Source organism: Saccopteryx bilineata, chromosome 8, assembly GCF_036850765.1.
Source record: "Saccopteryx bilineata isolate mSacBil1 chromosome 8, mSacBil1_pri_phased_curated, whole genome shotgun sequence".
In the NCBI taxonomy this organism is placed as follows: domain Eukaryota; kingdom Metazoa; phylum Chordata; class Mammalia; order Chiroptera; family Emballonuridae; genus Saccopteryx; species Saccopteryx bilineata.
Window position 1 is genome coordinate 29,514,858 of NC_089497.1, and position 26,717 is coordinate 29,541,574.

Here is a 26,717-nt window from a genome sequence, read left to right on the forward strand (position 1 = left end):
TGGCGGATGCACTTGAACCAGTTGAGCCATGGCTGTAGTAGGGGAAGAGAGAGAGAGAGACAAGGGGGAGGGATGGAGAAGCAGATGGTTGCTTCTCCTGTGTGCCCTGACTGAGAATCAAACCCAGGACATACATAATCCCGATGGACACTCTACCACTGAGCCAATCAGGGCTGGTTCAGATATTAAAGAGGGTCTCTACTTTCCTAAACTGGGCTGCAGAACCTCTAGCAGCAAGTGTCTCCTCTCTCCAGATCATTTTGTGGGACCTAGAATGAGACAGTCATTACTGCCCAGTCAAAGATGACTGTTTTAGAGCTTTAATTCTCAGCCCTGGCTGCACATTGAAATCACCTGAGAGCATTAAAAACAAATGCTAATATTTGGTTCCAACCCCTAGAAATTCTGATTCAGTGGTGTGAGTATCAGGGTTTTAGAAGCTCCTTGGTTTTGTCTAATGTGCTTCCTGGCTTAAGGACTACAGCATGGTGCCTGTTGTGCTTGCACGGCCTTGTCTGATGGCACTAGGAGAAGAGAAAGGAGCAGAACAGTACTGTGTCTCGCTCAACATGATGCTCTTCAGGTGAGAAGAAGCAACAGACTCTCAAGTGGAGGGTGCCTTAACAGTTTGGGTAGTGACCTGCATCAGGAAGAGGGACTGGTCCCAGCCAGAGGTAGAATCGTTATCAGAAACACAGAGGCTGAAGAGCAATATTCAAGTAGAAATAAGTTAGGAGCCATTTCAAGTAAGTCAATCTAAAAGTTCAGGTTTGTGTTTTTTTTAACACATATCAGATGGAAGCCGAGGTTACAATAGCAAAATAAGAATTCTATCTCAAAACTAAGACTCAGTCTATAGTGCCACAGTTTTTTTTTTTCATGATTTGGGCCCCAAACCTGAAATATGTCTTAAGCCCAGAGGTCAAGCAGATATACTCATTTCCTTGTAAGCTCCAGGCTTTCTACTAGGTGCCTCTGAGCTCATTTCACACTCTTACTTAATGCCTCTCACCCCCATTGCATGCATTAAGGTCTAGATCAAGCTCAACGTCCCTCTAAGGTCTGTCCCAAAATACCCTAGCCTGCATTACTCCTTCCTGTTCCAGAAATCACATTTTACTTTTAATTGGCATCATGTAGACAGCTGTTACTCAAAGTCTTCATGTGCATAAGTTCTATTTCTGTGATTATATTTTAAGTTTTCAAGAGTAGACATCATGTTTTACTTATTTTGCAGTACTGATGACATTCCTTGGTACAGTGACAGGTACATAGTGGGTATACCTGAAATATTTGATCAAGTAATGGATTGCAGTTATTAATAATTCTCAATCTTTTCAAGGAAAATACAAAGAGCAAGACAGAATCTAACAAAGGAATACGATAAAGAATTATGTGAAACTTGAGAAGTGAAACATTTCATTGGGAGTGGCATCCTTTTAATGCACTTCTGTTTAATAAATGTGTAATCTGATTATAAGCAGATGACACCCACCCCCAATTTTAACATTTAGACATGACATCATTCTTTCCTATGATTCAGTTAGATTATTTGACCATTCAACTAGCTAAGACTATTTTTTTCTAGAGTTTTTCTTTCTTTTAAAAGTCATCTCCTTGACCTTTCCTCTTGTTTGAAATCTGTGGCTTCAACATATTCTCTTTATTGGAATTTCTAACTCTAAATTTCCCACTGTAAATCTGGAGTTTGAAAGGGAACTTCTGGGGCATTGAGATCATTTTTTCTTCCTTTCTAAGAGCCAAGTTTCTTCCCCCATATTTTCCCAAATGCCACAGCCAATTATGAGCTGAATACCTCGATGAATTCCAAGGAAAAATGCCACTTTGCTTAACTGACCTCATTGTTAGGACTGTCTTGAAAAAGGGCTACAGGAACATTTGTTTTTATCTTTTTAAGAAAATTCTACCATTAGACCATTTAAAATAATTTGTTATTACATCAATGCTTTTTAATGAAAATTTTAAAAGTTTATATATTTTATATAATATTTCCTTTCTTAGATTTCACCAGTTCCATTTGTTTTTATTTAAGAGAACTAAGAAGAGTGGCTTCATCAAGACAGTTGGGGTGTATGGATTTAAGACTTACATCTTTCTGTGATGAATCAATGAAAGGTTGGCCACAATTCACCTATGTGGGGACCAGGGGTTTTGATTATAGAACACTGGTCATCAATTCTGATGTGCATCCAAAGGACCTATGAACCTTTTTTCAAAAAATCTGTGTGTCTGCACATCTGCCTGAGATAGACTTAAGAGAACCCTGCACACCATCAGGTAACAATTTCATCTTTTTTAAGAAAACAGATGGGTTCAATAAACTATGGCCATTGTTCTTAGATCACCCCAGAACTCTGTGCCCCTTTGGCTGAAAATAAACTACATACTACAGCATAGGAGATAGTGCTATGTTAACAGAGTTCCCATTGAAACTTCAACTCTATTTAGAATTATGAGAGCTCCTTGTTTTAGGTTTTTATTAGATAAGAGAGTAAAAACAAGGACCTCCCAGTAAAGAATTAGGTAAGCAGGTTATGGTACAACATTCTCATGAACTTTCCATTTCTGGCTATATGTATAAGTCTGTAAGCTTCTCCAACACAAGAACAGTTTTTCAGTTGCCTACTGTTCTCCTTTCACCAACGGAGTTTGTCAACTATGAACAAAATTCCTCTGGGTGCACCCAATTACTAGGGAAACTAGGTCTGCTCACAATCCAGAACTGCATTCACTCATGTAATTTTGGAGCATGATTTGTTTATTACTTAATATCTTTTATAATAGGGGGGAAAAAGTAAAGAGCAAAACCATTATCTTTCTGCTCTGTGATGTCCTGAAACCTGTGTTTCAATGAAATTAAAAAATACGTAGTGAAACTTATCCCAAAGAGGGGCTACTATAGTCCCCTGCAACAGGCATCCTACAATAAGCATCCTACAATGGCAAGTCTAGATGTAGAATATGTCCAGGTGTCTGAATTTTTCAAAGCTTTATAGGTGATTCAGATATGTCCCAAAAGTTTAAAAACTGCCTAGACTCACTTGAGGATTTTGTCAAAATGTGTACTTTCTTGTGTTTTGTTTGGTAATGAGGCCTAAAGAGAGGACTACTGTTTACCAGACTGCATTCTTTCACTTCACTATCATTGCTGAGGCCCTCATAGATATAGGTATTATGGTAAGTGCTGGGCATGTAGTGGTATTTTAAAAATCCACAGCCTTTGTCTTCCAGAGACCCATACTGTAGTATCTTTCTCTAGGATGGTATTCACAAAATAAGAGTATACCCATTACTTCTAATTACTTCTTGATTTAAGTAGGAACACTGATATTTAATAACTAGTCATTGAACCTCTGGGATTCCTCAACAAGTAAAGCAAGGATAATAAGACCTTTACCACATTGTGATAAGTGTTAAGTGTAATCATGTATAAATGTGCATGAACAAACATAAGGTAATATTTCTACTGAATCCCATTCAGATTCTATTGTTTTCCTCCTTTTGATATAGTTTATCTTTTCCATTTAGTTAGAGACATTTTAGCAATTCCAACTTTTTTCTTTATTCAGCATGCAGACTATAGCAAAGGAGTTACTACTTGAACCTCATTTCTTCATCTTGCTAAAGTGGCTATCTGACTCCAGGACTGCTATAAGAATACTTATTTTAAATTATATATATATATATATATATTTTTTTTTTTAGATAGCATGGCATATGCTTTCACTAGAATTCTATCACGAATTTGTTATTGTGACCCTAAAATTTACTTTTGGCTATGTTAATCATAGCTTTGAAAACTTCCTCCTGGGTGTGGACTATGATGAATTCAGGATTAGCCAGTTTTGCCATCTTTTCATTTTGTAGAAATTTATATAATCTCCACAATTCTGTGTTGCACAGTTCTCAAGAAGATGGGGAGGGCATTATGATGATATTTTGATATGGATGTTATTTGCTACAAATCCTAAAAGTATACAAGTCTGGAGTCAAGAATGACAAAGTTAAGATAGAAGATAAAGATAGTCAATTTTCTCATGCTAACCTTCATCTAAAATTCCATTTAGCCTGACGAGGCCATGGTGCAGTGGATAGAGCATTGGACTGGGATATGGAGGACCCAGGTTCAAAACTCTGAGGTCTCCAGCTTCAGTGTGGGCTCATCCGGCTTGAGCACAGGGTCACTGGCTTGAGCATGGGATTATATAGATATGACCCCATGGTCACTGGCTTGAGTCCAGAGGTTACTGGCTTGAAGCCCAAGGTTTTTGGCTTGAGCTTAAGGTCACTGGCTTGAACAAGGGGTCACTCACTCTACTGAAGCCCCTGGTCAAGGCACATATGAGAAAGCAACCAATGAACAAGCAATCAACGAACAACTAAGTTGCCGCAACAAAGAATTGATGCTTCTCATATCTCTCCCTTCCTTTCTGTCTGTCCCTCTCTCTGACTCTCTCTGTCTCTCTTTTTAAAAAATCCCATTTACTTTATATCTCTTCTATAAGAATTTACACTTTCTAACTTATATCAAAATTATGTATTATATTAGTTTCTATTGCTACTACAACACATAACCACAAATTTGGTGACTTAATACAACACAAATTTGCTAGCTTACAGTTCTAAAGGTCAGAAATCTCACATGGCTCTCACTCAGCTAAGATCAAGGTGTGGTGAGGACTGTATTCCTTTCTGGAAGATCTAGGGGAAAATTCACTTCCTAGCCCCTTCTGGGTTCTAGAGGCCACCAATATTCCTTGGCTCATGGTCCCTTCCATCTTCAAAGCCATCAACATTGCATCTTTAATTATTTACATCTTCCTCTGGCTATAGGTGGGGAAGTTTCTCTGGTTTTAAGAAATCATAAAATTAGATTGAATCCACCTAAATGATACAAGATAATCTTTTGTATCACAAGGTTCTTAACCTTAATTATATCTGTGAAGTCTTTTTTGCTATATAAGGTAACATATTTACAGGTTTCAGAGATTTGAGAGTAAGCACATTGAATGGCTATCAATTTGCCTAACACATGTATGCATGTCTTATTTCTTCTATTAGATTTTAAGTTTCTTGGGAACCCAACTGTGTATCTTATCTAATGTTACATTCTCTACAGAATTTATCCAAGTGTACTGCATACAACAAAGGGTTCAACCAACATTTGTTAGATAATCTGGCAAGACTCAAAATATTTCAAAGATTCATTGGAGCAAATGGCAAATTTGTGGGGTTTTAAGAATTCCTGCAAGAATGACTATTTAGATAGTTCCAAATCCACTGGAAAATCCATGAACACTTAAATAGTTTTGTAAGTATAGGGTTACAAAAATTATTTTTTATCTTCAGTGCATATACATGACTGCAGTTATGTGACCATATTACATATTCCAGGATGCTCTCATGATATTATTTTCCAACTGGATTTCTATCTGTCAGAAGAACTTATGCTTAAGAGTGTTTTGCCGTGATGATAAGCACAAATCAACAATTGGAAATCAGGTGCCATAGGAAAGACTCAATATTGCCTATCAGATGTCAGTCACAGAAGGGTCAAGGGGAAATTAAACATTATAGCTCTGGCTTGGGTTCTTGCACTGGGCAATTAACTTGTTGATAATTTGCAATGTTCATTTCTTGTAGAATTGAATGTGATGGGTTGCTAGACTACCCAAAGGAGTAGCTTTTAAGAAACATGTCTTTTACGGTTTGCATCACATAGAGTTCTGCAAGTTGTGCAAAGCAGCCGCAGACTCTGGAATCTATAGCTGGCAAGAGAAATAAATATTTCCGTATTGCATTTAGCAATTGCTATGTATTAAGGCAATTTTGTTTAAAAATTATTAAGGGCTTTGTAGCACAAATACCCTGTTAAATTACACAGAAAGGATTAGATTTAGGGAGTGGGGTGGACTGGGGGATATTGGATATGTAAGCGCAGATGGTCTTGATTGACTCACGAACATACCAGAGCCAAGTGGGAAATGTATGTTTTGTGTGGTTACATATGTTGTAAAGGAAATTGCCCCTGGTTCTTTCCTGTAAAAAAAAAGTATGAGGAGGGATGAGAAAGGGGGAGAACAAGATCATACAGGGAAAGGTGAAGCAGACACCAGAGCAGTATATGTAGCAGATGTCTGGCAAAGAGAAGAGCAAAGAGAAAATGAGAAAGCAGGGGAGCCAAATTCCTTCCCTAGCATGTGAGTGACCAGTGAGAGGAGGGGGGATCTTCCGTGCCAAGAATCAAGGGCACTGAGTGGTATCTGTTCTATGTATAGTTGCCTTGGAATCTGGGTGTAAGTCCTTAACCACACTGCCTGGGTTAGTGTGCAGACTGTCTTTTCATGAGGAATAGGTTTATACAGAGTTGCTTCTGATCCCCCCAATTCTTCCCGTTTCCACAATGACCTCAGATACCTGACAAGGTATGTTTTAGAGTGTTGTCCCATTTTATAGATGAAGAAGCCTAGACACAAAAAGGTTAAATAATTGGCCAGGAGTCATGCAGCTAGTGATGTTGGGGCAAGATTTGAAAGCAGACCGTCCAGGGTGCCCACTTTTAACCCTTCACTGTCTCTATCAACGCTGTGTAATATTGACAGCAGTAATTATAGATGTTCATCTTTGTTGTCCTCATAAAATCTGTCAGAATATCTGTCTGCGGAATAGGTGTTTGATTTTATAGTTAATGGATTATTTACTTAAGGTTCCATTATTATTTATGGGAAACTTGAAAAAGTCTGACTGTCATATCCAGGTGTGACACAGATGTGTTGTAAGGAGGACAAGGACAAGTCTGAGCAATTCAGTTGCCAAACTGATGGAGCCCTAGGGAACAAGGACGAATGAAGGAGTATCTTTAACAATTTGCAGCTTTGATGATGCATGACAACCCCAATGATATTCTGTCTGTCCATGGTTCAGTTCTTCCCTGCTTTATTCTCTATTTTTCTGCTGCTTTCCGGCTCCTGCCCCTTATTGTGCCTTCTACTTTCCTTTATCTTTCTCTCAAATTCTTTTTCCATACTGACAGTGACTTTGTACACCTCTCAGTCAGAATCCAAGTGAGAAATCAGACAGAATTAGTCATTTTACTATTTCGTTGAACAGAGTTCTCTAGCTAGACCCCTTCCTGGTCCTTGCCCACCTATGGATGACTGTGTTTGGGTTAAGCACATATTCTTTGGCTAGAGAAGCTGCAGCCAGTGTAGGGAGGTAGGTAGGAGAACCACAGAATATAAAGTACAGTAATTTATAGATGAAGAACCATCCCAAAGAGAGCCATGGACTTGGCAAGGACTCAGACTTCTCAAAAGGGTCATTATTTGGCGTGTCTTATAGAGTTAAATTCATGAAAATGGGTAAAGTTACAGCCCCAAGAGTTTAAAAATCTAAGACAAAGTGGTGTTCTCGGCATACATAATGGGACAATGAGGTAGACGAAGAACAACTTTGCAAACAGGCTTTGGGATTGTCCTAAACATGCTTTGAGAGTATTAAGATGAAACTTGGATGATCTATCTTTCAAGATTCATTTATGGAATCAGTCAATCAAATTTTAAATCACAGTAAAAGATTGAAACCAAAAGCCTACCACATAGTGTAAAAACAGTATTCCAGTTGCCAAGGGAATAAATATATATTATATTTATATATTATATATATAGATATTTATAATATATATAATATGCATAATGCATATAATATATATAAGGTCTACTAGAAAGTTCTGTCCATTTTTGGAATAAAACAAAATACAAATTTTTCTTACTGTCAATAAACTTTATTAAATAATATAATTGCCATTATTATTAATGATTTCTTGCCAGCGTGAGGGCAATTTGTATATCCCATTTTTGAAAAATGTTTTATCTTTTGATGCAAAAAATTGAACCAGTGCTTGTTTGATATCTTCTTCATTTTTGAATTTTTTGCCCTTCAAAAAATTTTATAAGGACAAAAACAAGTGATAGTTGGAGGGTGCTAAGTCCGGGGAATATGGTGCATGTGACAAACATGCTTCTGTAGCATTTCTTCCTTGTTGAAATTTGTAAAAATTACAGTGGCGTAAATGAACTTTATCAGTAGCCATGGGTACACTATCACTTCACACATAAGACTAATGTGAATCAACTTTGTTTTAGTTCATTTGCTACGTCAGTATGTATACATTAAGTGATAAAAATAGAGAGGCACACATGCGCCAAATAAACATGTGCTTACATGTCAAAACTTGTTGTGATAGAAACGAACAGAACTTTCTGGTAGACCTTATATAATATATAATAAATAAATATATAATATATAATAAATAAATATATAATGAATAATATATAATATAATATATACATATATAATATATTTAAATCACAATACTAATCATAAACATGGTATTCATTCTTGGCACAATATAAATCAAGTTCATTTAAAAAGCCTAGAAAGTATGGAAATAGTTACAAAGAACATTCTTTTTTGTCACAATCTTAAATTTGTAATCCCCAGTTCCCTTTTAGAAAACCATATGGAAAAGAAACAACATTTTAAATGGGTTTCTGAAGAACTGCAGTTGATATGAATACCCCAAACTTCACAAAACCACTAAATATTTGGCTAGCTTAAGTCTACTGGAGGTTTTAAACAGTCTGAAGACAAATTGTTATGTTAAGAGAAAAAGTCTTCAGACCATGGCTGACCTATCAACTGACCAATAACCTTCTCCACTGAGCATTTAAATCACCCAGCCTTCAGAAATAGAGACTTCCCTAATTAAGCAATTTTTCCCCCAATGGTCTGGAATGGGTCAGTGAATTGCTTTGGCTGCCCTGGTATGAGCATACACAATGTCTGGTCTGGCCAGCCATCCAAACCACTTTCCCATACATCAAGGATCCAAAATAATTTCACCAGACACTCTAAAGTACAATTGCAATTTGCGAATTTCCATCTCATGTATCTTCCTAGCAAGCAAAGATCTACAAGCAGTCCATAATATTTTTGCTCACTGACTGAGACATAGGTCTGGGTAGATGTTTTAGAAATTCAGGAATAGAGATACTGCTAGCTGCAGTACTAAATGAAGCAATTCGCACATTGGGCATTGGTGCACAATTACAAAGTAAATAATAAAGGAAAAGGGGGTATATTGGGGAGTATAGTTTGAACCTTTTTTATTAATTTTAATGGGGTGACATTAATAAATCAGAGTACATATGTTCAGAGAAAACATTTCCAGGTTATTTTGACATTTGATTATGTTGCATATCCATCACCCAAAGTCAGATTGTCTTCTGTCACCTTCTATCTGGTTTTCTTTGTGCCCCTACCCTCCCCCCACTCCCTCCCTCTCCTTACCCCCCACTGTAACCACCACACTCTTGTCCATGTCTCTTAGTCTCATTTTTATGTCCCACCTATTTATGGAATCATACAGTTCTTAGTTTCTTCTGATTTACTTATTTCACTCAGTATAATGTTATCAAGGTCTATCCATGTTGTTGTAAATGATCCGATGTCATAATTTCTTATGGCTGAGTAATATTCCATAGTATATATGTCCCACATCTTCTTTATCCAATCATCTATTGAAGGGCTTTTTGGTTGTTTCCGTGTTTTGGCCACTGTGAACAATGCTGCAATGAACATGGGACTGCATGTGTCTTTATGTACCAGTTTATTTGAGTTTTGGGGGTATATACCCAGTAGAAGGATTGCTGGGTCATAAGGTAGTTTTATTTTTAGTTTTTTGAGGAACCATCATACTTTCTTCCATAATGGTGGTACTACTTTACATTCCCACCAACAGCAGATGAGGGTTCCTTTTTCTCCACAGCCTCTCCAACACTTGTTATTACCTGTCTTGTTGATAATAGCTAATCTAACAGGCATGAGGTGGTATCTCATTGTAGTTTTGATTTGCATTTCTCTAATAGCTAATGAAAATGAGCATCTTTTCATATATCTGTTGGCCATTTGTATTTCTTCCTGGGAGAAGTGTCTGTTCATGTCCTCTTCCCATTTTTTTATTGGATTATTTGTTTGTTTGTTGTTGAGTTTTATGAGTTCTTTGTATATTTGGATATTAGGCCCTTATCTGAGCTATTGTTTGAAAATATAATCTCCCATTTAGTTGGCTGTCTGTTTTGTTTTTAGTTTCTCTTGCTGAGCAAAAACTTCTTAGTCTGATGTGGTCCCATTCATTTATCTTTGCCTTCACTTCCCTTGCCTTTGGAGTCAAATTCATAAAGTGCTCTTTGTATCCAAGGTCCCTGAGTTTAGTACCTATGTTTTCTTCTATGTACTTTATTGTTTCAAGCTTATATTCAGGTCTTAGATCCATTTTGAATTAATTTTAATACAAGGGGACAAACTGTAGTCGAGTTTCATTCTTTTGCATGTGACTTTCCAGTTTTCCCAGCACCATTTGTTGAAGAGGCTTTCCTTTCTCCATTGTGTGTTCTTGGCCCCTTTATCAAAAATTATTTGACCATATATATGTGGTTTTATTTCTGGGCTTTCTATTCTGTTAGTTTGAACCTTTTCAAAAGGGCTTCTAGATGTAAGAACATAGTGAATTCAGAAGCAATAGGTAATATGGCATTATAGCAAAAGAGGTATAATGGACTGTCCTGAAGCCATAAGTCCTTGTATAATTTTCAGATAAAACACCTTTGCATTTCATATTCTATGTCAGCAATTTCAGTAAAATTGTGTATGTCAAAAGAAAATATATCAACGGTGGGTTCATATTCTGATTTCCTTGGATTTTGCAGTGGTGAGAATTTTGCTGTTCTTAGAATGCCGGCCAAGCCTGAAAAATACTTGTTATAGAATTTCAGATGGTAACAAGGCAGTCTGGTTAATTCATAACAAGTGCTGTGAGAGTTGAAGACATGCCGCTTCAACTGAATGGAGAATCTTTCTGAACATCAGTGAGAAAATCTGTAAACACTTAACTGGTCTTCAATCTGAGGTCACATGTGCGCCTCAGACCTTATTCTAATTTTTGTAAAAAGAACTGTTTGTCTTTTGTGCATGGAGGGAACAAGCTTTCCTCCACCCCCACCAATTCTCTTTCTTTCAGAGTCAGATCAATATCTTCTGGCCACTCTTATCCTCTGGCTTTATGGTGGCTGCCAGTGTTGAACTTCCCATATGCTCATGTGTCCAATGATGAAAGCTTAGGCTTGGCAGCTGGCCAGAGAACAGGACTGTCAAGGCCACTGTCAGATCCTGCTTCTGCTCAGCTATGTATACACCAGCCTTGTCCCAAGTGGGTTGCTGCCCTCTCAATCTCTAGGGGTTGTAAATACTAGATTACAATGGCCTTCTGTATATCTGACATTTCTATCACTTTCGTCTTTTGGAACCTACTTGTATTTCACAATAGTTAAGACTTTTTGAGGTGTGAGAAGACTGTCTATAAACTGAAGCTAGCACCTAAAAAATAACAGGGTTCCACAGGTGTTTGTAGAGGAATATATATATGGACTTTATGGGTTAGTTACTACTTTCATAGGTCTAGAGAGAAATGGAACCAGTTTCTTGGGAGAGGACATCCCTTGTCATTTAAGTGTAATCTTGGATCATCATAAATAGCATAAAGACACTTAGTGAATATGGCAAAAAATAGTGGGGAGTAAGCTAGGCAGTGGGAGTGGGGGTTGTGGGAACAATGGGAATGGATGAAATGTCCAAGAATAAATTTTACCTTATTTCACAGTGACTTCTGTTGACCCATCAACCCTGCTTCTTGGACTGAGCAAAGAGCCCCGGAGCAGAAGGGAACAGTAGAAGCAGATCTCTCTCTATGCTGCATTCTTTCCAAATGTGTGATAAAGTGTTCTGGAGATATAAATACAAGTGTATTCAAGTATCTGTTAGATGCCAAGGCAGAAGGAGTATATTTTGCCTAATTCTGTATTTCAAAGCTAGATTACCTGCCAAGGTCTCTCTCTGAATCCATGACTTTATAGTTTTTTTTATGCCTTCGTGTCTTTTATTTTGCTTATTTGTATTACTCATAGCATCCTGGTGATCAGTACTGTTTTTTCTGTCTGGCAGTACTGTTATTTCTGTCGGGCTTGGGGAAATTACATGACTTGGACAATTCATCCCAATAAACAAGGATAGGAGCAGAAAGCAAGTTAAGACGTTTTTGGAACACATCCTGTTGTATAAGCTACTAGACCAAAGATAGCTTCCTCCTCCCACTCCTTACTTTTTGTTTTATTTGCATTTGTTTAAAGGTTTTTTTTGTTGTTGTTATTTGTTTTTGAGCTTGGCAAAGTGTCTCTGAGGAGTGTTTTAGGAGAGTAAAATATGATCTGTTATGTAGATGTCACTGAAGAAGAGACACTGGACTCAAGGATCCTTGCCATATATATTAGCTCTGAGATCTGTATGAAGCCTCTCAGTGCCTTACCTTCTTCATCTATGTTCCTATGTTCTCTGCCTCCCAGGGATATTATGTTAGTTAAATGAAATGAAATTATCTTGACCTACTTGGATTTGATGAGTTCTAAGTTCCTTTCCAGTTCTGAAATGCTATAGCTCTTTACAGTGGGTGGTGAAGTTGGAAAAGAAAGCCAAGAGGAGATTTTAGATAATCTGTGGTTTTTATTTCTACTGTCAAACAAACGAAGAGAGCTATTCAACTCCTATCTCATTCCTGTCAATAAGAGTCATTCAGCTCAGGGAAAAATAAGCAAAAATAATATTCTGCACCTCTTCCTGTCTGTTTGTATCTACCTTGCTCTGTGGTGCCCCTGACCAGGTCCTCATCTCTCTTATAATTTATTTGTATCCTTTCTCTCATCACCTAAACTTACTGATATCTGCCTAATCTCTTCAGTGAATGGGGAAATGTTTGTTGGGCTGAAGGAGATAGTGAGGTGGGCATACAGACTTGCCTCGGGCATTTCTTCCCAGAATAGGAAGGGTGAAGATGAACGGAACCTCCTCCTGTCCCATCCATTTACCTCCAGCTTGCCTGTTGTATATATTTCTTTCCCTTCAAAGTGTCTCAATGCTGAGTTCATTTCCATAAAAATATCTGTGGATGGAGGAAGAGAAGCACTAATTCTTCTCAACCCCCATTTTCCACCCTGTCCCTGGATAACTTGCAATGGCCCTGGTGACATTTCAGCGGAAACAGATGTTTCCTCTTTCTCAAATGTTTCGTGTTGCTACAAAATCTGGGTCGTTTGTATGTTGTATTACTCCCCAGGAAGCCTTCCTTAGCTATCCCAGAGAATTTATAATCTCCCACTGGACATAAACTCTTTGAGATCAGATATATTTTATTTTATTTTACTTACTTTATTTTATTATCTTTTAAATCTGGTTTCCCAGCACCTGTTCCAGAGCATATCTCATTATTAAGTTCTTAGCAAACATTTTGTTGAATGCATGAATAAAGCCATTACTTAATAAGAAAATGAAGTATTTGCATTTTCTACCAGTTTAGAAAAACTCTTGGTACTTGCTCTTTGTACTTTGATTATGGGAAATTCCCCCCCTTGTCTGGGAGATGGGGATGGTAGTAGTTATCTATCAGCTATGCAAGACGAACTAGGATCCCAGAAGTAATGAAAAGGACGTTCATAGGGACAGATCATATCATTTTAAGTTGTGTGTTCATTGATCAGACTTTGGGACTCTCCCTTATGGTACAAGGATTTGGGAGAAATACAGAATAAATAACTATTTTCATTCCTTTTGGATGCAAATATAACTGGGAGAAATATAAATGAATGAGAATCAGGTAAGGAACTTCTCTCCGAGTAACTTAAAGCCCTATTCTTTGTGGTTTTTGCAGTAGTTGTGAAAGTTGAAGTTTTTAGTCATGAAGATTAGAAAGAGAATGAGATTGAGGGTCAGCTCAACTGAAATCAATAACATCTTTGCTGTAAAAAGGCGATCAGATAAAAACATTGGTTGGGGCCAGCGCCGTGACGTCCGCTCTGGAGAACTACATCAACCGGATTGTTGCTGTTGTTACCTCTGACCGGAGAATGATAGTGGGAACACTGAAAGGTTTTGACCAGACCATTAATTTGATTTTGAATGAAATCCATGAACGAGTTCACAAGGAGTAGAACAAGTGGTCTTAGGGTTATACATTGTAGGAGGTGACAATGTTGCAGTCATTGGAGAAATTGATGAAGAAACAGATTCAGCGCTTGATTGGGGGGATATTCGGGCAGAGCCTCTGAACTCAGTACCATACTGAAGAGAATTACACGTACATTGGACATTTGTAAATCTTTGTACAGAAACTGATTATTCTGGGGTGACATATGGAATTTTTATGGGTGTGTAATTATACAATTTTGACTCCGTATTGATTCATTGTAATATGATATGTAAATTAAAATATTTGTACATATTCTTGAATAAACATTTTTTTGCCAATAAACAAATAAATAGACATTTGAAAACAATATGTGTAAAAGTATCTGGAAAAATGTACGAAACATTACCAAAATGTAAAATATGACATGAGACTATTATCTCAAGGGTACTCTCTTCTAGCTGCAGATGCAAGTGTGAACTTTCTGACTTTTCATCAGGAGGGAAGGGAACACAACATTTCCTGGTGAAGAAAAACGAAACTAATAGCTGAATGATTTAAGGAAATATGTTAATTGTGTCTACTTTCCTACAGTGCTGCTCCGATGATTAACTCAGAAAAATCTCAGGATATTGAGTAAATTGATCCCCAAGAGAACTTCAGGGCCTCCCCTGGCTGACAGAGACTTCAGACAGAAAAGCAGCTGGCCATAAAAATAGCACACTGAGACACAGTTGCAGTATTTTGACCTAAGTTGTAGCCTGTGGATGTGAAGTCTTCTTAACTCTCTGTGATAACCATTTCCTCACTAAAAGAAATGGGAAGATCTGGCCAATTTTTCACACCATTGCCTTCTGGGCCTGCTCACACTACGTACATTCTGCTTGGTTTGTATTCTTTCATTCAGCTTTCTTGGATTTCCAGTTGCAAGGTACCTTGCTGTTCTGTCATTCCCAAATTATACTGCTGTCTCAGGGAAGGTCAGCTGTGTTGTTGTTAGACACTCAAATAGCAAATACTTACATTGTGCTTATCACAAGGCACTGTGTCAGCAATAATATGAAATTATTTAATCCTCACTGTAATCCTGAGGAATATTCTAGAAATACCTCACTTTATAACTATAGAAACTGAGGCCCAGAGAGGGGCCAAGATCACATATCTAAAAGAGTCAAAACATGAATACAAGTGACCTAGCTTCAGAGTTTTGGTGATATCTTTAGTTTTAGCTTTACTGAGAAGGGTTCTGCTCTGGCAGTTTAAATAAGTAAGGTGATTTCTTAGTAATTGCTTACGTTGACCACAAGGATTACTTTTGAACAACATTGATAGGAAAATCAAAGGTGACTAGATAACAATATAGCACAACCTAGTCTTCCTTTTTGAATGTCATTAATACTTAGTATAAGTAAAAGAGTTCTGTAAAGCCAGAAGCCAGGGCCAGGGCCACCATCACAGCAGCCTGGCCTATGCAGGTTCGCATTGGATTCAGACAGTCGGTAAAGAAACAATGGAGCCAAAAACTGATAGGCTATTTTCTTTAATTCTAGCTTGCACCCAGCGGGCAAGTAAAAACACACACTGGGCTCCAAAACCCACTCACATTCAGTGCTCACAAAGCCACTGACTTATCCGAGTTTCCTAGAATCAAAGGTTTCTAGCTCACCAGACTTATTCTCCTCAGTTCCCCATCTCCTTCCTTATCCCAGATACAAACTCTGCACAAACTGGCATCTCACTCAGCACTCCACCGTCTTGGCTGCTTCTCCTGGCCACATGGCCTCTTTCTGCTCTCTGCTCTGCTCCCTCTGCTCTCTCATGCTAATCATCCCAGGAACCAAGAGAGCAAGCTCTCATTCTGCCCCCATTTTATAGTGTAGATTCAAAACCTTTAATCCAATATATAAAATAGGGAAGTCTCTAATACAGTCACTTCTCTGAGGCATGATGGAATTGTACCACCCCACATCAAAAAGGGTAGGAAAGGCTTAATCCCAAAACCAAGCCCCAGGCTACAACGATCCTGCCTGCCCACAGAGACACACATTAATATCATCTGGGCAACAGCCTCCACGTGGGCAGTGGCGCCATTTTTAACAAAGTGAGCATAATACATTTTATCTGCCCAAAAAGTTCATTATATTTTTGTTATTTCAAGTGGATAAATTTTGCTTCTCCACTAGATTACAAGCAAGTGAAGAAGAGTGACTATGTTTTAAACTTCTAGTATATATAAATATATATACACATATTTCATTTGTCCATTTATACTTCTATGTGTACTTTGCAGGACAGTTGGTAGGTGCCCATAAACAGCATTGATTAGTTCATTCTAATTTTTATTGTTTTTTTGGGGGGATACATTTACACTATTGTTGGTCAAATAAGTTTGTAAATATGATATATATGTTTGCTCGCTTGTGATTTATATTGGGTGTGGGGGACAGGCTATAAGCAGGCAGGGTCGTTGTAGCCTAAGGTTTAGTTTTAAGACTAAGCTTTTCCCAACACCCTTGACTGATTGTATGATCTGGGTGGTGCACTCTCACAAGGAATCTCATTATGACTCAGATAAGTGACTTTGTATCAGAGACTTCCTTATTTGTATATTGGATTAAGGGTTTTTGGTTTTCTGCATTATAAAGTGGGACAGACCAAGAGCTTGCACACACAGTTCCTGCTATCATGATTGCAGGGACTTCCCTAATCCTTTGCCCTTCATGGGAAAGGCTGGTTTTATGCTTTTCCCTTGTCTTCTTTTGTGGTTTGCCTGTCTTGGTGAGATACCAATAAATAGGATGGCCCACCATCCTCCGACTCCGCCATTTCTTTACCGTCTGCCCAAATCCAATGGGAACCTGCATGTGAATGGCCACGATGGCGGCTCCTGGCCTTACAACTATGTTCCTTACTCTGAGCATATTTATAGAATGTAAAGATGTAAAGAATTATCTCCACTGCACTCTGTATTAACCTCTTTGAGCAGCATTCTCTTCCAACTAAAGTGAGAACACATCAGCTGCCTTTAAGAACTGTACTTACAGAAAGAAAGAAACTAAAAGGTGAATTTGTGATGGTGGAGATACAGTAGTCTGAACAAGCCATGACAGCATACATTTCTTATATATAAGGGGTTTGTTGGGCAAATAAGTTTGCAAAATTTATTTTTTGAGTTTGCTCACTTTTATTGTTAAAAATGGTACTGGGCAGCACCAGGTATGTGATCTAAGAAATTGCTAATTACCTTCCTGCTTGGGTAGGGCCATTGTTATGCTAATGGTTCTGGAGGAGAGATTTTTGCACCAGTCTTAAAGGAAGAAGAGGAAGGAAGAAAAGAAGAAGCTATTTGTTTGTGGAGTGAGAGCAGAATGAATGTAGAATGCTGAGAGAAAAGCCAGTTTGTCAGGGGAGGAAGCCAAGATGGCAGGGAGAGAGAGAAGCCAGTTTTGCAGAGTAAGAAGCCATGTTGGCAGATGGGGAACCAGAGGGGAGGGGTTTTGGGACTTGTGTGGCCTTTGATTCTAGAAAAAACTGGAAAAGATTCTTCTGGTTGTGGAACCGGAAAATGTGTCAGTAGGTTTGTGAGCTCTGAATGAAGAAGGAAGTGTTTTCCCTGTGTGTTTGCTTGTCGGCCGGTATGAGACTTGAATAAAGGAATAGCCCACCATTTTTTGTCTCCACTGTTTCTTTACCATCTACCCAAACTTAATGGGAACCTGCATGTGAATGGCTATCATGGTGGAGGTCCCTGGCCATACAAGGTTCAAATACTAAATGATAAATACTGCTCTCCAGCACTCTGTGAGACAGTTGTTGATGGTTATCATGAGTAGTGCCTGAGTTATGTGGGATCTCTCTTGACTTGAATCATTAGGGCGGGTGGCATGGTTTATGGGAGCCTAACCATTCCAGATGTTAATCCTAAATATGGGAAATATGGTATTAAAATGACTCGTTAAACTTCTGTGGTTTTCCCCCAGGCACTCCATATCTATGCTCAAATTTAGGTGGACTGGTAAAGAAAAATATACTCACACATAACACAGAAGAGTCTGAAGGTACTCTGTTTAATAAGCTAGAAGAAATTCTTGATTTCCTAGGTTTTATAAAGAAAAGAGAACAGAGATTCCAAGATGGCTAATGAGTAGGTGAAATCTACATTCACCTGCTCCTAGAGCCAAAATGGATTTACAGTGATATTAGAGAGCAACCAACCTGAATAACCAACTGAAGACAAGCTGAACTGACATCTTACAACCATAGATTTACAGAAGAAGCCACATAGAGACTGGTAAGAAGGACACAGACATGTGCTGGCCCTACACTTGCTTACAACAGTTGAGCAACCAGAGGGATAACTCCTTTGCAAAACTCTCTCTTCCTAGGAGCATGTGGTCTCAACCTCACACAGGAATCACTGATCCAGAGTGACAGAAATGGAAAGAGGAGACCACATAGCATCTGGTGGTAAAAATCAATGGGGATTCAGTCCACCTGCTACAGACCCAGACACCACCTTACCAGGGTTGAACACTCCTACTGTTACAGCATCAGCCTAGGGAGTCCTCCAACTATTGATAACACCACTCTGTTGTGCTCAGGTCTAGCAGAGGGGTCTGCTGGCTGCATTTAGCAAGGACCTCTGGTGCACTCTTTTTCTCTTTCTGGAAAAGTCTTGGTGGAGACTCAAACAGTGATTGAACTGTGAAGCTTTGGAAAAGGAACCATTTTCCCCTATCTTGAGTACACAGCACTATCCCCAACCAGATAAGTCACTTGACCTGCCCTTCCATTCTTTGTCTCCTGCCCCTGCTGGGTCCAGTCCCGGAATCAGAGTGCCTTGCAGAGCTGGAATTTTCAGAGCAAGTCTCCTGGGAAGGCTTTTATCTGAGAATCAAATGGGCAGGTGCTGGGTTGTGTGACTATATTGAAAGGGGTCACTTTTCTCTTCTGTGAGGTCCCCCTGTGTTGTTCCTCCAATGGTAGACTCATTTAACCTGCATGTCCTGCAGCAGGGGGTGGGGGAGCAGCTGCTGAGTTCAGTCCTAGTGGTGGGAGGGTGGGGGGATCTGAGAGCTGCTCAGAGCTGGGACCTCAGGTGCATGTTTTCCTTAGAGGTTTTTGCCAAGGAAGAGGAAGAAGTGCCTACCAACCTACAACAGGCTTGCTTGCACCACCCCCAATGGAAGACTGTTCTGTCTTCCCAAGTCGCAGGGGTCCTGACCTGCTGAATTCAGCTCTGTGGGGGAATAGGAGTGCCGCTAGGAGCTGGGACATTCAGAGTGTGTCTCCCTTGCAGGCTATTGTCTGGGACTGGGAGAAGTGCTTGATCTCCTCTTGCAGTTTTGGCTGAGACCACACCCAACAAAAGATTGTTTTGATCTGTCCTCTCAAGACCTGGTTGCTCAGCTATGCTGAGCTTTCTCCTTCAGTGGAGAGAGCTGGGTGCAGCCAACCTGAACCTGTAGCAGGCTTCTCCTGGGGGGAGTTAGAGCTGGAGACTCTGGCAGAAACTGAGTGGGATGGCTGTGGAGTAAGGGTTACTTTCTCCTCCTTCAGTGCCTGACAGTGTGGTCTCTAAGTAGGGGACCCACTATCTTTGTCCTCCTGACTTGGGTCACCCTGCCTTATCAAGGTCATGACCTGTGGAAGGGACTGTGAGTCAGGCCATCCTGGGCCCACCTACAGTCTTTCTTTGGAAGGCTCTAGAAGAAGACCAAACAACCCCAAGGGGAGGCAGAGAAGCTGACCAGTGGAGGCAGAGCTTTTATAGATATGCCTCCAGGTCTAAGCTGGAACAAGTTGACCATTATACATAGATTGGCCCTTCTCACACACAACAGGCTCACAGCCACAAACAGTAAATAACATAGTAGCTCTCTGTAGGTAACCCAAGTTCAGTTACACAAAATGTCAGGCATTGACCTGTACCTTGAACACTGCCCAAATGGGCTCAGTACCAACACAACCAGTGGTGGGCTTTAGAATACACCAGAGCTCAATCCTACTAGCCACATAAGCAGCACATCCAAAGGGAGATTCCAGCAGGCACCAGACCCTGCTGGGAATAACACTGCCTTGAGGTTTATCCTTATCGTCAGCCATCCTGAAGGATTAACTCTACCCACAAAAGGGCCAACAGCACCCAGGATTGAATTATAATATGAGAGTGCACATAACCCACATGAAACATCTTTGGAGTACAAAGCTCACGTGATTCAGAAGATTATGCTACTGAGCCCAATAAGACATCTCCATCATAATGCCATCATAATAAGTTTTGGAGTCATAGTAGATCTACCTAATACACAGAGACAAAATAGAGAGGCAAAGAGATGTGTCCCAAGTGAAAGACCAAGAGAAATCCCTCTCCCCCCAAATTAAGTGAAATGGGAGCATTCAAGATACCAGGTGCAGACTTTTGTGAGGGTTTTTAAAATTTTTATTAAATTAATTGAGGTGACATTGGTTAATAAAATTATACAGGTTTCAGGTATATAATTCTATACTATATCATCTGTATATCACATTGTGTGTTCCCCACTCTAAGTCAAGTCTCCTTCCATCACCATCTATCTTCTCTCTAACCTCTTCCACCTCACTCCCCTTTTCCCTCCTGTGATCCCCACACTGTTGTCTGTGTCTATGAGTGTTTTTTCTTTGCTTAATCCCTTCACCTTTCTCACTCAGCCCTGCAACTATTATTCCCTCTGACAGCTGTTAGTCTATTCTCCATATCTATGAATCTATTTTTATTTTGTTTATTAGTTTATTTTGTTCATTAGATTCTACACATAAGTGAAATCATATGGTACTTGTTTTTCTCAGACTCGCTTATTTCACTTAGCATAATACTGTTCAGTTTCATCCATGCTGTCACAGAAGGTAAGATTTCCTTTTTTTACGGCTGAGTAGTATTTTATTGTGTAAATGTACTAAAGCTTTTTTATCCACTCACTACTGATGGACATTTGGGCTGCTTCCAGATATAGAGTTTAAAACAAGTTATATAGATGTGCAAAGACCTTAGGGAAAGAATAAATTATTTCAGTGAGGACTTAAACAAAGAATAAGAATTACAAAGGATGCAAAAACCATAAAAAAGAATCCATAAGACATGAAGAATACAATATCTGAAATAAAGAATACATTAAAAGAAATGTACAGCAGGTTAGATGAAGCAGAGACTCAAATCAGCAATTTAGAAGACCAGATAACAGTAAACACCCAAGCAAAGCAGCAAAAAGAAAAAATATTTTATTTTTAAATGAGGAAAGTTTAAGGGACTTTGGTACAACATCAAGCATAACAACAGTTGCATTATAGGTATACCAGAAGGAGGAGGAGATGACCAAATGATTGAGAACTTATTTTGAAGAAATAGTGGCTGAAAAATTCCCTAACCTGATGAAAAAAAAAATCACCCAAGTTCAGGAAACACAGAGAGTCCCTCTCGAGATAAACTCAAAAGAAGCCTACCCAAGACACCTCATAATTAAAATGCAAAATTTAAAGGCAAAAGAAGAATCTTAAAAGGAGCAAGAGAAAAACAGTTAATTGCTGACAAGGTAGCTACCATAAAGCTATCCACTGATTTCTCAACAGAAACACTTTAGGCTAGAAGCAACTGCCATGAAATACTCAAAATGATGAAAAGCAAGGGCCTACAAACAAGACTACTGTATCCGGCATAGCTACTATGAAAAATTGAAGGCAAAATAAAGAGCTCTCCAGACTAAAGTAACCCCCCCCCAAAAAAAAAGAAAAGAAAAGCTAAAGTAGTTTATTACCAACAAACCAGTATTATAAGAAATGTCAAAGGGCCTACATGAAGAAAATGAAGAAGAACAAGAAAAAAAAGAAGAAGAAGGGAAATAGAGAGAGGAACATAAGTACAAAGAATAAAATAGCAATAAATAAGTACATATCAATAATAACCTTAAATGTAAATGAATTAAGTTCTCTAATCAAAATACCTAGGGTAGCTGCATGAATAAGAAAACTTGACCCATATATATGCTGTCTACAGCAGACCTACTTGGAAAAAAAAAAGATACACACAGACTGAAAGTGAAAGGAAGAAAAAAAATTTTCATGCAAATAGAAACAACAACAAAAAGCTGGAGTATCAATACTTAATCTAAAAAAATAGGATTCAAAACAAAGATCCTAACAAGAGACAAAAGGAGTCACTACATAATACTAAAGTGATGAATCAAACAAGAGAATATAAACCTTGTAAACATATATGTGCCCAACATAGGAGCTTCTAGATATATGTATATATAGTAAATCTTGGTGGATATTAAGAGAGAGATCAACAGTAATACAGTCATAATAGGATGTTTAAAACCCCACTGATATCAATGGATAGGGTCTCCAGACCAAAAAATTAACCAGGCAACAGTGACCTTGAATAACACACTAAGTTAGATGGATTTATTGATGTTTACGAGACATTTCATACCAAAGCAGCAGAATGTACATTCTTCTCAAGTGCACATGGAACATCTCAAACACAGGCTACATGTTAGAACACAAAATAAATCTTAATAAATTCAAGAAGACTGAAATCATATCAAGCATTTTTTCTGACCACAATGGTATGAAACTAGAAATCACTTGCAGTAAAAAACTGAGAAATCTTCAAACACATGAAGGCTAAATAACATGTTATTAAACAATGAATGAGTTCAAAATAAGATCAAGAAAAATAACAAAAGTCAACTGGGAAGAAATTAAAATGAATGCACACCAATCCAAAATCACACAGTGAAAACAGTCTTGAGAGGGAAATTCATAGCATTGCAGGTATACCTCAAGAAGCAAAAAAAAAAAAAAAAAAAAAAAAAAAAAAAATCTCAAGTAATCCAACATTACACTAGAAATAGAACAATATTTAGTACTAGAAAAAGAACAATAAAAAAATCCCAGAGTAAAAAGGAAGAAAATAGTAAAAATTAGAGTAGAAATAAGTGACATAGAGTCCGAAAAGTAACTACAAAGTATAAATGAAACCTAGAGCTGGTTCTATCAATGGATAAACAAGACTGACAAATCTGTAATCAGGTTCATCAGGAAAAAAAGAGAAAGGACCCAAATCAATGAAATCAGAAATGAAAAAAGAGAATTAATAATTGACACCACAGAAATACTAAGTATTGTAGGAAAATATTTATTGTCTGCATGCCAACAAATTGGACGACCTGGGTGAAATAGATAAATTCCTAGAGTTATACACTCTTTCAAAACTGAATCAGGAAGAAACAGAAAATCTGAATAAATCTATTACAAATAATGAAATTGAAAGAGTAATTTTAAAAACTCCCAGCAAACAAAAGTCCTGGTCTGGATGGCTACCTGGATGAATTTCACCAAACATTCAAAAGACAACTAACATCTCTCCTCAAACTATTCCAAAAAATTCAAGAGGAGGGAAGATTTCCAAGCTCTTTTTACAAGGCCAGCATTATTCTCATTCCAAAGCCAGATAAAGATACCACAAAGAAAGAAAATTACAGGCCAATACCCCAGATGAATATAGATGCTAAAATCCTCAATAAACTATTAGCAAACTGGATCCAGCAATACATGAAGAAGATTATACATCATGGCCAAGTGAAGTTTATTTTGGGGATGCAGTGGCATTTTTGTATAGAAATAATGAATTACCAGAAGGAGAAATTAAGAAAATAGTTCCATTTACTATTGCAACAGCAAAAATTGTGGTACCTAGGAATAACTTTAACCAAAGAGGTAAAAGACATGTACTCAGAAAATTATAAGATCTTGAAAAAAGAAATTGAAAGAGATACAAATTAGTGGAAGCATATGTCGCATTCATGGATAGGAAAAATGAATATCATTAAAATATCTATACTGCCCAAAGCAATCTACAGATTCAACATAATTTCTATTAAAATACCAAAGGCATATCTCACATATCTAGGACAAGTATTCTGAAATTTTATATGAAACCACAAAAGACCTCAAGTAGCTCAGCAATCTTGAGAAAGATGGACATAGTTGGAGATATCACACTACCTAATATGAAAACACTATGAGGCCATAGCCTTCAAAACAGTATGGTATTGGCACAAGAACAGGCATATACAGTGTGCCGTAAAGTCATGGTGCACTTTTGACCGGTCACAGGAAAGCAGTAAAAGATGATAGAAATGTAAATCTGCACCAAATAAAAGGAAAACTCTCCCAGTTTCAGACCTATTCAATGCAGTTCGATGTGGGCTCAGGCACAGATTTTTTAGGGCTCCTTAGGTAGCTATCCCGTATAGCCTCTACAGACTCATCACTGACTGATGGCCTACCAGAATGGGGTTTCTCCACCAAACTGCCGGTTTCCTTCAACTGCTTATCCCACCAAGTAATGTTATTCCTATGTGGTGGTGCTTCGTTATAAACGTGCCAATATTCACGTTGCACTTTGGTCACGAATTCGAATTTAGCGAGCCACAGAACACACTGAACTTTCCTCTGTACCGTCCACATCTCGACTGGCATGGCCGTGGGCTGCTCTGCTGTATACACGGTGTTACGTCATCATCTGCGCATGCTGCCACATCATTCTACAGGAACTGGGAGGGTTTTCCTTTTATTTGGTGCAGATTTTTCACTTCTGTCGTCTTTTGTTGCTTTCCTGTGACCAGTCAAAAATGCACTATGACTTTACGGACACACTGTATATCAATGGAACAGAATAGAGAGTATAGAAATAAACCCACATCACTATGGACAATTAATATTTGACAAAGTAAGCAAGAACATACAATGGGATAAGGACAGTCTATTCAATAAATGGTGTTGGGAAAAAATGAACAATAGAGGCAAAAAAATGAAACTAGACCACCAATGTACAGCATACACAAGATTGAGCTCAAAATGAATTAAATATTTAAATGTAAGTTGTGAAACCATAGAAATCCTAGACAACATAAGCATAAAATTTCTTGCAGTAATATTTTTGTTGATTTATCTCCTTGGACAATAGAAACAAATAAAAAATAAACAAATAGGACTACATCAAACTAAAAAGCTTTTGCACAACAAAAGAAATCATCAACAAAATGAAAAAGGGACCCACTGAATGGGAGAACATATTTCCCAATGATAATCTGATAAGAGGTTAATTTCCAAAATATATAAAGAACATATACAATTCAACTCCAAGAAGACAAACAACCCAATTAAAAAATGGGCAAAAGACCTGAATAGACTATTCTCTAACGAGGACATATAGATGGCCTATAGACATATGAAAAAATGCTCAATGTCACTAATCATCAGAGAGACAAATTAAAACCACAATGAAATATCACTTCACACCCATCAAAATGGCTATCATCAATAAATCAACAAACAATTGTTGGCAAGGATGTGGAGAAAAAGGAACCACCGTGTACTGTTTGGTAGGAATGCAAATTGGTACAGTCATTGTGGAAAGCAGTAAAGAATTACTTCAAAAAATTAAAAATGGAACTGCTTCCACTTCTGGGAATGTATCTGAAGAAACCTGAACCACTAATTTGAAAGAATATATGCACCCATGTTTAATGCAGCATTATTTACAATAACTGAATTCTGGAAACAGCCCAAGTGCCTGTAGATAACTAAGTTGATAAAAATGTGTTATATTTACACAATGGAATAGGACGTGACTGTGAGAAAGAAAATCTTACCTTTTGTGACAGCATGGCTGGACCTGAAGATTATTATGCTAAGTGAAATAATTCAGTCAGAGAAAGACAAATACTATATGATTTCATATGTAACACAATAAAATAATGAACACAATAAAATAATGAACAAAATAAGAACAGAGGCATGGACACAGGGAACAGACTGACAGCTCTCAGAGGGGAGGGCACCTGGGGACTGGATGAAAGAAGGTGAAAGAATTAAGCCAAAAAATACTTACACATATATGTATGCGTGTGTGTGTACACATATATGTATGCGTGTGTGTACACATATATGCAAAAGTGTGCGTGTGTGTGTACTCACAACATAATAACACATAGGCACAGACAACAGTGTTTTGATAGCCATAAGGAAAGAGAGGTGGGAGAAGGTGAAGGTGGGCAAATCGGGAATAAATGAGGATGGAAAGTGACTTTGCTTTGGGCAATGATTGCATGATGCAGTGTGCAGATGATGTTTTCTTGTACACTTGAAATCTATATAGTTTCAATGTTTCCCCAATAATTTCAATTAAAACATTAAATTAAAAATAAATAGTATAAGGAATTTTAAATGAAATTTACTGAATATAAGTAATCTTTATCTCTTATTTGTTATTTTTTAATGTTATCACCTGCACATAATAGATTAATCTGAAAATTATTTTATTTTTTGTGTTTATAATTTCAAGTGTTTGTGATGTTATCAGATGAAATGAAAATTTAAACATGGAAACTAGCATTCTATGGAAAAATAAGAGGGACTCTAGTCTTGGTGCAGGTATTTTTTCCTTATATTTCTATATAGTTTCCTAAATCATTACCAAGAATGGATACTGAATTTTATCAAATGTGTTTCCGGATTCTATTGAAATGATTATATAATTTTTTTCCTAATTCTGTTTATATGGTGTTATATTAATTTTCAA

The 26,717-nt window shown here is 37.9% G+C and overlaps 1 pseudogene; it reads left to right on the forward strand.

Annotated features, from left to right (window-relative positions):
* The first annotated feature begins 485 nt into the window (after positions 1-485).
* LOC136311653 (U6 snRNA-associated Sm-like protein LSm8) lies at positions 486-14,251 on the forward strand (annotated as a pseudogene).
* Positions 14,252-26,717: the final 12,466 nt, after the last annotated feature.